This window comes from Pleurodeles waltl, chromosome 6 (genome assembly GCF_031143425.1).
Source record: "Pleurodeles waltl isolate 20211129_DDA chromosome 6, aPleWal1.hap1.20221129, whole genome shotgun sequence".
In the NCBI taxonomy this organism is placed as follows: Eukaryota; Metazoa; Chordata; class Amphibia; order Caudata; family Salamandridae; genus Pleurodeles; species Pleurodeles waltl.
Window position 1 is genome coordinate 550,265,299 of NC_090445.1, and position 16,975 is coordinate 550,282,273.

A 16,975-nucleotide genomic window follows, 5' to 3' on the forward strand; every position below is an offset into this window, starting at 1 on the left:
TTTGGGGTCTCTGGGTGCACAATTTAAAAATACACCTCTTAGTAAAGTTGATTTATAGTTTGTTTGTTTGAAAATGCCACTTCTAGAAAGTGGTCATTTTCTTGCCTAAACCATTTCTTTGACTCTGCCTGTTTATGGATTCCCTGTCTGGGTCAGTTTGACAGTTGGGCTGGTTGCACCTCTCACTAGACAGTGACACAAAGGGAGCTGGGGTGTAGTCTGCATTTCCTGATGAGACATCTGTGCTAGGAAGGAGGGGAGGACTGGTCACTCACACCTGAAAGGGCTGTGCCTGCCCTCACACAATGCAGTCTCCACCCCCTGGTGTGTGTCTGGGGCCTGGCCTGGCCAAGGCAGGATTTCACAGACAAGAGACTTTCCTTTGAAGTAGGCCTACTTCAAAGGGCAAAATGGCTATAAGAAGAGCACCCAAAACCACAGACTTTAGAACACTTCTGGAAACCAAGAGGATCCTCTGTCTGGAGAACAGCTGGAGAGCTGAGGAAGAAGAGCTGCCTTGCCTGTGATTGTGCATTGGGGAGCTATCCTGCAGTTGCTGCTTCTGCCTGTGCAAGAGGATTAGGACTGGACTTTGTGTTGCCTTCCTTCTTGTGAAGATCTCCAAGGGCTTGATTTAGAGCGTGACTCCTGTTGTTTGAAGTCTCAGTGACAGCAAAGACTTCTCTCTGCCAGCACCTGGAGCCTCTGGAGAGACTCTTACTTTGCCAAGTGGTGCCCATCCAGTTCCTGGGACCCTTAGAATCTGGGGAAATCCACGCACTGACCCCTGTGCGGGGAAAAGATCGACACAACTCTGATCTGCGGCTGAAAAATTGACCCGCCACCGGCTTCGCGGTTGAAAGTCGACGCTCGCCTGCAACGCGATTGGAAGATCGACGCCTGCGGCTGGAGAAATGACGCACAGCATCGCTGACGGAGGCTGGTGAGATCGCAATCTGTGCTGCGTGGTTTTCGGACCATCGTGCGGCTGAATATCTGATGCAAACACCGCTGGGCATGTAAAAACGATGCAAGGCCTGCCCAGACCTGAGAGTGCTGACTGGATCAACGCATCACTCTCATGCAGAGAGAAGAAACTACGCACGCTGACTAAAAGAGAAACAACGCAAGGTCTCGCTTATGAGCGAAATCGACGCATCACAAGCCCTTTTTGACGCACACTCACCCGATGCAGGGTTATTTTTGACACAACCAAGGTACATTTTTACACTAACATTGTTAGCATTGTGTTTAAAATTACATGAAGACTCTTTTTGGTTTTTAAGTGATAACTTGACTTGTGGATTTTTGTCGTTTTGGTCTTGTTTTGTTGAGATAAATATTTCCTATTTTTCTAGACCTGTGTTGTGTCATTTTGTAGTGATTTCATTGAGTTACTGTGTGTGTTGGTACTAATATTTTCCACCTAGTACTCTGTAGTTAAGACTCTTCTGCTCGTGCCAAGCTACCAAGGGGGTGAGTGGAGGTTACCTGAGGGTGATTCTCTTTTACTCTGACTAGAGTGAGGGTCCCTACTTGGTCAGGGGGTAACCTGACTGCCAACCAAAGACCCCATTTCTTACAGCTACCCATTCAATTTTTTTAATTGCCCAGTGTAATCCTTAAACGCTATAAGCGTATCTAGTATTCCTTTAAAGAAAGTCCAATTTTTATTTCCAAACTTTCCTAGATTGGAGGAAGCGGCTTACGTTCTTTTGTAAAGGCCTTGCATAACAACTGAGGATTTTAGCATGATTACAAATTCCATTCCCACACAAAATTGTATCTACATAGAGATTATTTTTTTATTAATAATGGGTTATAGCAATTATGCAATATTACACCCATAGCAAATTGAATAAGTAGGGGCAAACAGCATTTACCACATACTCGGTTTTCTGATTCATAATTTGCCAGTTTCAGCAATGAAACAAGTTTCTAGATCAAATTATACTCCTTGCACTGCATGGGAAATACAACCACAGCAAATTGTTACCTGCCTATTTTTTGCCTGTTAATTGCACTATTTAGGATGTATAGCAGTTTTGGAACAGCCAATCATAGCGTCAATATCCCTAAAGAGAAAAACAGGGATCTACTTTGGTTCATGGTCCATGTCCTTGGAGTCCACTTATTTGTCCTAGGTACAAAAGGGAGGAGGTCCAGTCATACATGGCTCATTTCAAGCCACAGCCAGCTGGGCCAGTCCTCTTTTGATCTTCCGCCGGTCCATAAATTATTCTGAAGTTGACGCCAGGAGTTGCCACAGTTAAGCCTTGCACCATTTAGTGGGTGAAAGAGTCCTGGACACTTCCTAACCAATGAAGTAAAAAGTTCCCAGTGATGACCCTACCTACTTTTTCAGTATTTCCTGCCTGTCTTATTGCAAACAGGCCCAAAATTAAATGTGTCAGAGAATTTTCAAGATGACAAAAGTTTTCTGTCATTTTTCACTTGGGCACTAAGGGCTGTGGGTGTGTGTGGGAATGTCATAGGGAAATTGCTAGTGCCCTCTGACATCTACTACTAAAATCCAGTTCTAAGCAGACACTGTAGACAGACATATAGCAGAACAAAAACAGAGACCTTCAGAAACCAGAGAGAGGATACCAAGTGTTATTGCAGCATCCTGCTTTCTCTATTTCAAGTGTGCGCCAAGCGCTACATGTGTCTCAACAGAACTGTCAAATAGGATTTGACAGTGTGGTGTCAGAGGCTGCCCACAGCCCCACTCTCAATATTGTATGGAATTCAGAGGAGTCATGTCTGCCCATTCATGTCAGACAGTTTGCTCCTGTGAGGTATTTAGCACCTCATTCACAACTTGTTCATGCCTAATGCCGACTGGGAGAAGTTGGAAATCTAATGAGAATTAGCCTCTAGGAACGTGAGGCAGGGAAAAGGTGACTTTTTAAAAGTTACTTTTCAGTAATATTTATCAAAAACTCAAACTAAATTGGCTACATTTGACTTAAATAACTATTAAAAATATGTGTTTGTTTGTCTAGTTAGTTCCATACCCGAGTTGAAATATTGGTATTTAAATCTACACTCTATTTTTTAAATAGGAATGTTAGGCCTATCACAGTGAAACTAACTTCCTGGGCCCTGTTACTTTAGGGACATGAGAACGTTCATTTGTGGTCTACAAGGTCTATATAGGGCAGGGTATTTATTCATATTTAAAATTGAGATTTTTAATTTTTAAAGAGGGTCATTTTGACAGGTCACACTGCATGTTTTAAACTGCAGCAGTCAGGCTACAATGGGAGGTCTGAAGTCATGTTTCTTTTGGTTATACTAGTGGGTGGTACAATCCATTCAACCGTTAACTTTTCATTACATGAGTGTATTTCTGCACTATTTGTTATGGCCTTATAGAAAAATAAATATTCCAGTAAAGAATAAGAAAATTTCTCCATTTTGTTTAGCAGATAGAGCTCATACATTGGGCTTTAGACAGCAGTGTCACAGAGTCTAAAAACTGCAATAAAACAGAGTTCAGTAAAAGCTGAAAAAATCAGAGGTGAGCACGCAAGACAGATTGCCTTTAATATTGTTAAACTATTACTCTGACTACAAATTAACCTGTAATACCATGTGCTTTCCAGGTAATCTTTGGGCTTGCAGTGAACAACATGTTCTATCAAAAAGTATGATGAGATAGCTAAACGTGATATAACAGAAGATTATGGGTCATTGCATCAAAAAGTATGGTATCCGGTGTTCTAGCCTATGACAAAATGTGCCATCATCCTAACATGATGCATTATTATTGCAGAGCATGTGAAAGGTGAACACAATGTGCTAGCCATCCTCAACATTTGCTAGCCCACCACAACTTGTTCAGTTCTATCTTTCATTCTACACTGCCAGGGCATATTGGTTGGTTTGTCCGGCATTTTCATCTTTAAAATAATATGCACTCTTAAAATGTTATTCCTAACAGCATATTCACTACATCTTGTGAGCATGCTGGAAGTACTTAATATTAAATCAGAGCCGTATAAAGAAAGCAGACCCTTTCATTTCCCTCTGCGGTCTCCTCCATTAAATGCACTCTCCCCTCCACCTGCTGCAGCGCAGTAATGGATACAGCACTTTTCTATATCATGTGATTTCACAACATTGAGTCCATAGGGGAATTGAAACAAACTCGTTAGAAAAGGAAGTGCGTTTCCACTCTTCAAAGCGCAGACCCATTACCCAGCTGTCAGCGTCCAAAAATACGTGTACATGGAAGCTGGGAGATGTCCCCGTGTGCTCATACTTTTTCATGCATCACTGAAGCAATCGCATTTCAAAGTCGATAATTCGATGCAATCTCCACATTGCAAAAAAACCAGTGCTATAATGTACTGAAATTAGCCAGTACAGTGTCTTTTACGCAAATGAGGCTTTAACTTGCTGATCACAGGTTCACGTCCTCCAAGACTGGGGTGTCTAAGTCCTTCTGAAGTTGATGGCGGAGTCCAGCGGAGTTTCGAAGTACTCTTACCCCCAAGACTTCGAAATGGTAGATTCCAAAAAGGAAACGTCATCTAGAAGCTAAAGTTATTGTCGAAGTGTATCAGAGGAAGAGAAGCCTGGCTGATGGGAGGTTAGAAAATGCAATGTGAACTCAAGCTTATAACTGGCCCGCTTTAGGAGAGACATTGGGTTTGAAATCTAGAACAATACATTTGTTTTTGAGGGTAGACTCCAACCCCTTCTCAAATATCACTTTAGTGCGATTTAATGGAGGATCAATGCACCCCTCTTGCAGTCTAAGTCAGCTGTTTTCAATGTTCCAATATCGAACCGTATGTAGCATTTATTTGAAACAATATTTGATATCTGGGTGCCTTACTATTTACAATACTGTTCTGGATGTGGCTAGTGCCTCCCAATTCCAGAAAGGTCAGTGTAAAAGTCGTTCACACTGCAGGTAAAGTCTGACAGTCTGTCGCTTCTTCATGTTCATTATCATTTCAGAGGTCCTAGCTTGACATTTTTACTCCACTGCAAGCATTGGTGGGCTTCAGTTAGAGCTCCTGTGTAAATCACTGCAGAATGAGGTCGCTCTCTTTGTCAATTACTCAGCACTGGCTTCCATTTCATTTACCCTAAAACCCACATCTCTGACTGCAAACACTGTAAACAGATGGTGTCTGCTAGTCATGGACTGAAAACTGACCACCTTGTACTGGACCTAACATCGGGGGCGGCTCCTCCATAAGGGCAGAGGAGTGTCGCTCACCCCCTCTCCTCCTCCAAGCCAGCAGCAAACCTTGGAAATCCTTTCACAAGGAAAGCATAATAAACTGTGGATATTACCCTTTCCTTGTGAAAGGGGCGGGGCATTGGGGGTGATGGGCAGAGGGGAGAGCACTGTGCATACCCCTAGGAGTGCATGTTTGTTTGGCTGGCAGAACCCAGTTGCTGGGCTGGAGAGAGCCTTCACAGGTTCCCAATTTGCCTGGGAGCGCGCTCCCAGCCGATCCTAACGCTGCGCTGAGCTGTGTCTCTGTGAAGAGTGAAATTGTCTGTATGGGGGCTTGTATGGGAGCAATGTGGCAAATCTAGGTGAAAATGGAAAACTGTGACACACTAAAAACTTGCTTAACTCGATTCTGAACATGCATTTAAGAATGCTTGATGGTACAAATCTTAAGATACAATAAGGATTACTTAGTGACACAGCAAATGCAAACATGAACTAAGGATTACTGAATAATAGGGCACTGATATAGTATTGGTAATTATTGCCATTTTAGATCATTATCAGTACTTCTGCTATTGGAGTCCTCAGCCTGTAACATTGTTGTAACATGTCTGCATCCTTCCACGTATTCAGTCATTAGAAAAGGAAGTGCGTTTCCACTCTTCAAAGCACAGACCCATTACCCAGCTGTCAGCGTCCAAAAATACGTGTACATGGAAGACCCATTCGCCCATTAACTCAATTATTCAAACCAACATTCATGCCGGCATCTCACTTTCATTCGTTCACCCATACATTCATGCCTACTCAATTATCGATGCACTTACTAATACACCTGCCTACTCAGCCTCACATTCACCTGTCCTCACCCATCAATGAAGATGCAGTTTTATTTCTAACCAGACCAGTTGGCTTCTCCACTAGAGCTCCACAGCAGTAAGATGAATACAACCTTTATATGCAGACATTCTTTAAGCTAGTTTGGATCCAATCTTCACAACTGACTTTAGAATGATGGCAGCATTTAATCAAAGGGAAGGAAATCGGGGTTGCAGGTTGCCCCAGTCGTCTGACACACTGTATCTCTCCCTCTGTGGCAAGTGCATACCTTAATTTGTGAAATAAAACTGGTTTAAAGGCACGGTCATATTGGTACATTTATGATTAAGACAAATAACCTTTAAAGATTTATTTTTGTCCTGGAGAGGAGAGATTAACCTTAAAATTTGGTGACAATCTGTAACAGATTGCCTTCACGTTGCCTCCACCATGGCTGTTTTTAGTAGCCTGTCTCATCACACTGAAAGTATGTGAGGGGTGCAGTTAGAGGGATAGGACTAGCGACATGAACGTGACACAGTCCCACATCTCTTATGTTGGTTTAATCATTAAAGCAGTGATTCGCAACCTTTTGACTTCTGTGGACCCCCACTGTATCATTACTACAAACCGGGGACCCCCCACTAAATCATTATTGGACTCCTGGAACACCCCCCAGTCTCATTACTGAAAGCCTGGCCCCTTGCCTAAACATTTTTGGTTATTTATACAGCAAAACACACACAGGAACAAATACAAAAACAAGCATTCCATCACACACATACACAAATGATAACACATTTTATTTAATTTGCAAACAAATTAAAATATAATAATTTAAAAAAGAAAATAGGAAGGTCGGATCTTTTCTAAATTCATTTGAAGCCACACATTGTTCATATTATATTCTGTATGATACATCTGTACTAATGGATCAATCTGATGGTACTAATTTAATTTTTAGCCTGCAGTTTCAAATTCCTTGACATTTAAAGGACCTTTTACATTTTTGAATTGTACATTTAATCACTTTATTTATATTCACTTAATTATTCTATTAATATTAGTTAATTTTCTAGCCAGTCACGGACCACCTGAGGAGGAGGCTTCGATGACCCCTATTGGTCCCTGGACTACAGGTTGGGAACCACTACACTACAGCAGTGCATTTCCTGCAGCTTTAGAAGAATGCAAGTATAAAGACAAATGAGGTGAGGTGCATGTCTCGGCCAACTTTTAGAGTGAGGTTCTCCTTCCCAGGACAAAATAAAATGTTAAGAAATATCCCTGTAAGACAAAGAGAGAGCAGAAAGCTAACATGGGACGATCGATTGATTCCGCTTTCCCTATTAAGAAGAATCATCCAGAATCTCCACTACACTACACTACACCTAGCACAACTTCAAACGACAATCAAATGGGACTGGGTCCCAAGAAGCGCCTGATTCACACGCTCAGACCCATCTCAACCTACCACTGATAAAGCAGTCAAATGACTCCTGGAAAATACTTCTGAAACTGACCGATTTATACAAGTACATGGCTTATGCTGTGTTGCGGAGGTCAACAGCCACCTACTTTCTACCTAATAGATTAAGACTGCCACCTCTAACCGATCTCCTAACTACTCATCAACCAGGACGTCGACTCATACCCCAGCGATTCTGGATATCACATTTGCTTTATGGACATTTCCCCCAAAATGTACTTCTCACTGGACTCTGCATCATAACCAGAAGTATCCAGCAGTGCTACGCACCTTGATGTTGCCACTGTGTGACATGTTATGCTGCGATACACCACATATACACATCATTTTCCTGCCACAAACACATTATTTTTTAGCCAATACGTGTTCGTGGCTGAATGACAAATGTTAGTTGTCGAAAATAGCACGTTCTGTATCTTATCAGGCATAACTAAACTCCTTCACCAACCGCACTGATTTCTAAATAATACAGTTGTTGTTCACAAATGGTTTTACGTGTGCTGCTCACATTTTGATATGCAACTTCTAGAGCATGAATAGTCTAAAAAATACAGAACTGATTGTGCATTGTTTTCTGCTTGTGTAACAGTAAAAACTTTTTGCCTCAAATAAACTCAATTTTCACATTTGAAAGGTGGCAAACATTCGTGTGTTCAATGTTCTATTATGTAAACACAGCAAAAATTTTGAAAATTCAGTTTTCTCCTTGTCTTTGTCTTGTATAAAAGTTTGATATGGAGCAAAATCAATTATTCCACTCCTTCTTACAAAAATATCAAAAACCGGTGCAAATGGGTTCTACCATTTTTATTATGTTGCTTTTTAGAGGAAGTGGGGTGTAATGTGACCCCTGGTGATTACCAAGTTATTATCCTACATAATTCTGCTGGTCTTGTAGTGTGGTTAGTTTTACGTATTCATTGCGCTTTAGCTTCAGGCTTTAGGCCTTTGTGCATTTTGCCCTGAATATATTTTATTCATTTGCTAATAGCTTAGAGCCTCTGTGCACTTTGCTCTACATGCTTTTTATTAGGCTTCGTACTGTTATTTTTCAAATAGCCAGTTCTACGGTGTTGTTTTTTATTCATATCACACTGTTTTGCCTACTCTGCACTGGAGTTCTCCATAACATATTTACTCTGTGCTTCAGTCAAGGATACAGTCTGGTACATTGCCGATAGACGTGGTAAGAGTTTAGACTCGGCATTCCTGCGTAGGGACATTTTGTGATCTCGCTGACATGTTAGTTATAAAATCACTTCCTTGTCCCAGTACAGGCGAGAGGGAGATTCCAACCAGGGAACCACAACTTGACGCTGACTGCCTCGTTGCAGATGCTGAACCAAGATCACAGGTCTTTGCTCAGGTATGAGGGCTGATATCCCCATAGTGATTCTAATAGGCAAGCTAGAAGCTTAACATGCTGTGCTCTAGATAGAACAAGCAGAGGGAGAGTAGAAACTGTTTGACAATATGATAGCTTTGTTTTTATGTTTTACTCTCCTGGTAACTATTACAATCCTACTGTGTTGTATCGTTCTGGCTATTACGGCTCACGCCTTAATATCTAAAATACAGTCGTTTTATTAAAACATTATATAAAACTTATACTGTCTTTATCATTTGTATGTGAGATCATATTGGAAATAAGAGAGTTGGTTTGGATCTGAGTAACCACGACTTCCCTGAGAAGTTCCAAAGATGTCATGCGCTTGGCTGCCAAATCATTCCTTCCACATGGGAGAAATGAGGCACTGCTAGTTAGCCGGAGCAAAAACCGGATTTAGGGTGACAGAGTTCTTTACACGTGGGTCAGACTCAGTCCCCCACACCGTTATCGATCCTGCTACCTAGAAATCCAGTAGTCTCATTTAGAATAATGAGAGCCCACGCGACAGTCTCATGGGCAAAGTTTCAACAGAGTTGTCAATTGTCCTCAGAGCTTAAGCACCACACCATCCCTGTAGCGCTGCAGAGCTTAATTTGTAAAAAATTAAGTGCCAGCGCCCTCCTCAGGAGGCCACTTTACCGATCGCCCTGTCAGCACTGCCAGTGACAGAACCAATACAACTCCTAAACATTATACCCTCCAAGTGTGACAATTCAGACTAGTTGAGGTCCCCAAAGCCATCAGAATGGCTTGGGTGGCAAGTATAACTCAATTTTAATGTATGTTGACTAAAAAAATAACTCTTGTTTTGTTCATCTCTAATCAAGACAAAGAAGACATAAGTGCTTAAGTGCCGTGTTGACAACTCGGTGTCCATGTCAAGCACCGGAAACCGGCTCAAATTAAGCACTGCTGCACTGTGACCTAACCCCTTTCACCCTATGTCTCCCGTCACCCCACGGCGCAGTGAGTCAGGTTACTTGCCTTGGACTCGGATCCATCCGGGGATGTGGGTGTCCCGTCTCCGGTCCTCGGACCTCACCATTCACCTCCCGTTTCCGCACGGACTGGAGAGCTCCGGCGCGATCATATCTAATGCCCGGATCAGGCGGTCGAAAGCCTTTAGAATCTTTCTCGGATGGATGTTATTAATCCGCAAGAGCAGGAATCAGTCGGTGAAGCAGGAATTTTATTAGGCAGCTCACTGGTGTACCGTGAGCCGGGATGTTAGATGCTACAACAGTGGAGGAGGGAAGGATGACACAGGTTTCCCTTAAACAGGAGCCCAGATGACACAGCAGACATCTGTTGAACAGAGCGATTCAAGAACACACTACAGTGGGGGTGTAGGAGCAGCAAACGGGGTATTAAAGAGCATCCTTAAAGTCATATCACAGCAATGTTAATTTTAAGTTACAAATGATACCTTTTGTACTGTTTAACAATCCGAAGGCTCATTTTTGTGCTTATGACTAAGAAATATTCGTCTGTCCAAGAGGAACGTGGAGGGCTTGATGTACGATGCTTAACAATGTTATTAGTTCCGATCTCACCTTTATTGGCCCAGGGCACCCAGGTTCAAATCCAGGCTCCCCCTCAACCCACTCAGGCAGCATGAAGACGTCGACAGGCCCACGGAAGCACCAACAATAAACGTCTACTTTACAATGGCAGCCTGGACAGTGGATCACTGAGGAATCTCATGCGCTTCCCTTGCTTCATTTCTGACGTCACATGAATGCTGACCATATAAGGCACACCTTTTTGGGAGACAAAGTTTGCACGCTATTGGGGGTGCTCTCCATGTTCCCACCTCTGGTGGGGTTATCGTAGAATGGGAGTTTTGCCATCTTTTCAAGAGTGGTGATTGTATAATGGATGTGTGGTGTTTGCACGCCTAGATGTGTCACTCATATCCTATTACACACCTTGTATCAAGACTTGCCCGGAAAAACGCAACGATGAGAGACAGAGCAGGCTTTTTAAGAAAGTGCGTGTTCATTCTCCGCACATATACAAAGCACTGGCAAAAACAATATGTCTCTTTTTTATGTGCTAGTACACGCAAATAGAGACAAACAAATGCCGTGTTTGCCTGTATTAGCACTCTGAAGTCGGAACTAATGGTTTTTCCAATACCAGATGATAACGTTTTGTGTATGCAAGCCTATTTAACAGGTTATTTTGTGCAAAATATTGAAAACTGTGAAAGCTGAACATAACTAAAAGGTTTTAATAGGCACAGCAACACCACAAGTGTGCACACAATCAAGAGGATAGGGAATACGACTGCATGACTAAGGAGTTGGGTTTGGCACTCCAATAACAGGGAACACAATATATGGTATATCAGGGCTTTCAGTGGGATGAAAAAAGTAAGGGCCTCTAAAAGAGGTGTGGCCTGTATAATTAAGGAAATGGCTAAAATACAAACTACATGTCTGTGATTGTCATACTGTACCACCGACTGATATGTTGGTTCCTGTCTGAGCTTTCTGTTACTGCAACCAGCTATATAACGCAACTGAAACACCAAAAGCCAACCAGGATCCTGGCTCTGCCAGTGGTATTTAGCTGTTTGAGCTTAATGAATAACACTAATGATTTTCATGTAAATAATATTCAAAATGTTTTACCGTATTTATCGGCGTATAACACGCACTTTTTCTCCCTGAAAATAGGGAGCAAATGATGTGTGCGTGTTATACGCCGATAAAATGTAATGTTTTTTTTTCCTGAAATGTCCTCTTAAAATGAGGTGCGTGTTATACGCCGGTGCGTGTTATACGCCGATAAATACGGTAATTCTAAAAATGTAAGACTGTGATTTAGACATTACAGAGCCCTGCGGAAGGGGTAGTGGTGTTCAGTGTCTCCATCACTCCCATTATGTTCACTCTGTGTTAGAATATTATCATATTTCATGCAACTAGTCATCAGTCTAGCAACCACATTTTGGATAGGCTGTGAATGATCAACAGATTTCTAAACAGTTCCTCAGTAGCTGCCATTTCAGAAGTCAAGACTGGATGGTACCAAGGCATTCAGGAATTGAATAGGAAATTTGGAATAAACGAAAGGTAAAATATGATAGAGTATTTTGTTGCAACTGATAAAAACAAGAAATAGCTACTGCAGAGACACATGGTTCTAAAGCATATTGCTGGCTAATATCCATTTAACGGACTGACCTGGCAGGTTGGGCTTGAGGAGCCACTGGAAATGGCCAATTGATTGCATTCCAGTAGGGAGTGTAAGTGTCAGTCTGTTTTACATGGATTTAGTTTGAGAAAGATAGCTGACATCCTCCAAAGAACGAGATAAAGAACAAACGGTTCAGTGGGACTCTTTTGGTTATATAATTACTATGACCATTCTCTCTACATTGTAATCGAATAACAACGTTTATTCTCAAAGTAGGTGCAGTTTATCATACACAATTAAAAATGGTGCCGACAGCGCAGTGCTCAAAAGTGGTGTGCAAAATTAACAAAGACACATATATACAAAAAGGGATGTTGTACAATGTCCATAAGAACAGCAGTACAATATGTATTGCCTAATTACTACCTTCAGTATTTTTTGAATATCAGACAGTCCCTTTTCAAAATGTCGATGTTTCGACCTCAGGCATGGTTCTCGAGGGTCTCATCAGGAGATAAAAGTGCCATACGGCAAAACACCTTACTGCAGTGTGTGTCATACAAATGCAGGGGTGGTCATAGATAGTTGACCTCTGGATCCCAACTAGTAGTTCTGAAACGAGCAGAGGGAAAGCAAAATCCCAGTCATGCTGTACCCCCTACAACTCACCCATGTGCATTCAACCCCGAGGTATCCTCCAAAGTACAGCAGCTATGCTAAGGGTGGAGTCAATCTGTGTCAGGTTGGAAAGTAGTTGAATGTCATCCGCATACAAATTGAACCCGATACCTCAAGGGTTCCGCAAGTACGCCAGAGTTGCTCCTTGAGGAATGGCCCGTTTGAGGTTATGGGGAGATGAAGAAACTTGCAATATAAATCTTGTTGATTGATTTAGCAGAAAATAAAGAAACTAGTCTGAAGCTTTCAATTGGCGTCAATGTCCTGGAGCCTCAGCAACAGGAGCTAATGGTCAAAAATTCAAAGACAAATCCAGCAAAACAGCAGCCCTGACTTCATCACCATCTGTTCCCCTACAGATCTCATCCAAAGAAGATAGGACAGCAAGTTCAATGCTAAGATGGGGGTCGGAATCCTGTTTAAGCGGGGTCTTGGATGCTGAAAGTTTCAACAAAGTTCTGAAGCAGGAATCTTACTGCTTGCTTAGGTAAGGTTGAAGAGAAATATAGCTGAAAATAGTTAAAGTATTCAATTACGGTTTCTTTAGTGGCACCATGGTGCTTCACCAGGCATTGGGGATTGTGCTAGACTGTGCTAGAGGTCAGGAAGCTATTAAATAAGATGCAAGTTGTCTCTAGTGACGTTTGTGAAACTGGTTGGGCAAAGATCCTGAGATGAGTGAAAGGGTAGATAGGTTTTTAATATAGCAATCCTGAGAGGGACAAATTTCTAAAATAAGATGGCCGGAGTAGAAATCGCACAAAGAGGAGGAAATTTATTTGGTTGAGGAAGGTTTCCAGACTCTATACTTGAGTCAAAAGAAGACTCTTTTTTCCAAAAGTAATAACCAAGGTCATAAAGACTCTTTGTGAAAAAGTATGGTGCAGGAAAATATGTTAACTGTGAAACAGAAGGACAAGAGAAAGCAATTGAAGATGGAATATACTGAAAGAAAAATTAGACTGTACTAGAAAAAGTGAAAAAGAGGAGTTTGTGGTCCTGTGCATCATGGCATCTAACAGTTTGAGGTATCCAGACAACATCAAACATTTACAATGGTAACCAAACACATGCTATTCTGTCTAAAAAGCAATCACTCCCAAAATATGCTAGCCCACTGAAGGACACAGTCGCATCTGCAGCTGTAGCAAACCATGAAAGCTTATGTTGGCTGCTAACGTATATGATAAGAGCTGGTACCAACACCTCACTCAGGCAAGGGGACCAATACTTGTACCAGACCTCACTTGAAGTGGAGATTAGTAACCAAGCTCACTATAGAAGGTGAACACGTTAGAATTAGGTACATGCACTGCTCTAGCAGCATTTATACTTAGGCATTTTCTACTCCACCCCAAACTGAATTATCTTTTTATAGACACTCTGTCTCTACTCCTCTACAGGTTTTGGTCCAGTCCGTAGAATAGAAACAAGCTAGGCCTCAGTGACATAAGAAAGGGCCATCATGACTAGCATATTAAAGAAACCGAGCTAAGGGAGGGTAATTTTGACAATAACATGATCACATGCCCAGGATCCCCTGCCTGCCTCTGGCGAGGTTAGTAGTGCATTCTGCTCAGTGCCAGGAAACTCACCTGAGTGATAGTGGGCTCTACAAATTTACATAACAATCATAAGTTGACTTTTCCCTTCTTCTGGACAGTGTAGTGGAAGGAATGTGATGCTAAGAGATGTGTGAGAGGAACAGAGATGAACGTAAGGACACTAAACAAGTTATCGTGACTGCAATTACTTTACTTTACAAATGGAATTACAGTGACTGAGAATAAGTTCCAGGACCATAAATAGGCTGTTGTATCCTAGCGTAACTATATTGTTTGATCTTCCATGTGATTGTCCTAAATAATGTCTTCAAAATCTATTTATAGTGAGATCACGTTCAGCATGGGCAGATCAGACACTTATCTAAGATGGCAGTTGAGTCACCATGTCCACATTGCGGCCATGGTAAATAAAGCTACACCCTACACAATCCAGTGGTCTTTGCTGGGTGAGCCATGCTTAGCGGTCTAGTTTTTGTTGTGCTTCACAGTTTTGTCAAATGAGGGGCCACCAAGCTCCACTGCAGCATGTAAGGTTTTTCTGACAGGTCAGTGCTTTTCTTTAGATGGATCTAAAACCTGAACGGCAATATGAAAAATACCGAAAGGAGATAGTGGTCACCCCAGCACATTACAAATTAATAAGAGAAAAAAAGTGGTTATCTTGAAACCCTCTCCAGGTGAACCTGTAAAACTGTTTATTAATTGCTACTGCCATAAACAAGCACAATAAACACACAAAAGGTGATGGGAGAAATGCTTGCAATAAGTCTAACCACTGACAATCACTTGGGATAACATTCCAGCTTCATTATTTTGCCTACTATGCCAACTTATTTTGAACCTCACCGGCCATTTGAAAATCTGTCTGGACTCTTTTCTTGTATTATGGTTTAAGAAGGACCTGGCCTGGCAGTTCTGACACAACATTACCTATTGAAGCAGGGTTGAGACTGATTTGCATTTGGCTAGGTCCAAACTAATCTGGCAAGGTGTGAAAAATAACTATAGACTGGGATGTGGCCCTAAGTATTTACCAGTAGCTAAAGTTAATTCAAGCATTCCACTTATTTTTTTTGTATACTTCAGTGTGACACCCTAAGTGTGATGGGTATGCTAACTATGCCACTGGACTCACGCTACACCTGACTGATGAGCCCCATCCAGGATACAACCAATCTTGTATTGCTTGTGTTTCAGTTCAGGGAGGGCCTGGCTTAACAGTACGATATTGACCATTGCAGCAGGGTCAAGAGTGAGCTGAGTTGGCATGCTGTGCAAAATAATGATGGACTGAGATATGGCCAAAATGGCTTAGATTTATTCATGCATTCCATCCATCACTTTCTTGTTTGCTTAAGAAACAAGCAAAACTACATACATCATTGACTGACACATTCACTGCCCAACTATTATCCTGTGGAATGTTCCAAACCGTGCCTGACACTTCAAAGATCAAAAAGGGGAAGCGGGCCAATCCAAATGTTTCTGTTTTTAAGTCTATTTGTTGCTTTGGCAAAACCTCCAGGACACAGCTAAAGATACCTCTAGCGAGGCTTAAAATGACCCTTGATATTACACAAGTGCGGATACCTCATTTGTTAAAAAATAAGAATAGTTTTGTTTAAAAAAAGTTACACACATACTCAAAAAAGGGTGTGTCGACTTTCTGAAGCATCCATAGATAATGAACACTGAACTGCCAAGCAGATGTTCCACAATGGTCCATAACATGGTTTGCTACAACTCTTTGACCAAAGGTTAGGGAGAACATGTGTTCGTCTATTAGTTCTAGTGAGGAAGCGCAAGGTTCACTGAATTATCGCAATATTTTTGGCGAGACCAAAACTATGTGGTGTAGTTAATGGATACATTGTTGCCTGCAAAGTTAGGAGTCTAGATTTCCTCTAATGGCTTGGATGCTGAACAAGTCACTTCAGTTAGCTAGACTTCGTTCTCAATATCAAGCACAAATGGTAGTGGGTAGAAGTAGGTCACCTCAGGGTATTTTGAACACTTTGGAAAAACCTGAAAATTTGCATTTTGACATTGAAAATGGTTATCTCCAGGCAGTACTATAACACGATTCTTCAACTCCTATAATCATGATCCTCAGGAAGAAGTCCGACATGATTCTTAACATCCTTATTAAGGGCTGGTACAGGGATTGACGCTGTTTGGTATTTTAGGTCATAAATTAATTTTTCAAACAAGACTTGAGAAATACTCAGTTTTGTTGCTTTGTTTTTTACATAGCCCCTTTGTTTTATCAGTGCCCACATATTGCACAGTATTAGGGCGATAAGGGCAAATACTCAATGTGAAAAAGTAATATGGCCACGTGAAGAGCGCATGTTTAACCTAGTGATGTATCGAAAAGCACTAACAAATATGCGCAAAAGTGGAGCAGTCTGGATATTATTTGATGCATTAGAGGTTTCCAGTCATATAGTGTGGAGAAGCAGTCTATGAGAAGGAGGACATGATGGGGGGGAGCTGCCTCCGACGAGGAGCAGAAGCCCGCAATCTGAGGGAGGGGCAACCGATGACAAGGAGGTGGAGCATGCGCAAGGAGACTGGTCCTCTAAAACTCTAAAACCTACAGCCTGAGAGGATGTAGAGAAGTCAGTAAGACGAAGAAGTATACTCTCTGTACAGAAAATGTCCTGTAATGAATGGTAGTTTGAGTA

General features: G+C 41.8%; 1 protein-coding gene across 1 annotated transcript in view; it reads right to left on the bottom strand.

The window, feature by feature from the left end:
* SYT6 (synaptotagmin 6) overlaps positions 1–16,975 on the bottom strand; it is a 1,006,250-nt gene that overhangs the window by 513,163 nt on the left and 476,112 nt on the right. The gene's annotated exons all lie outside the window — the stretch shown is intronic.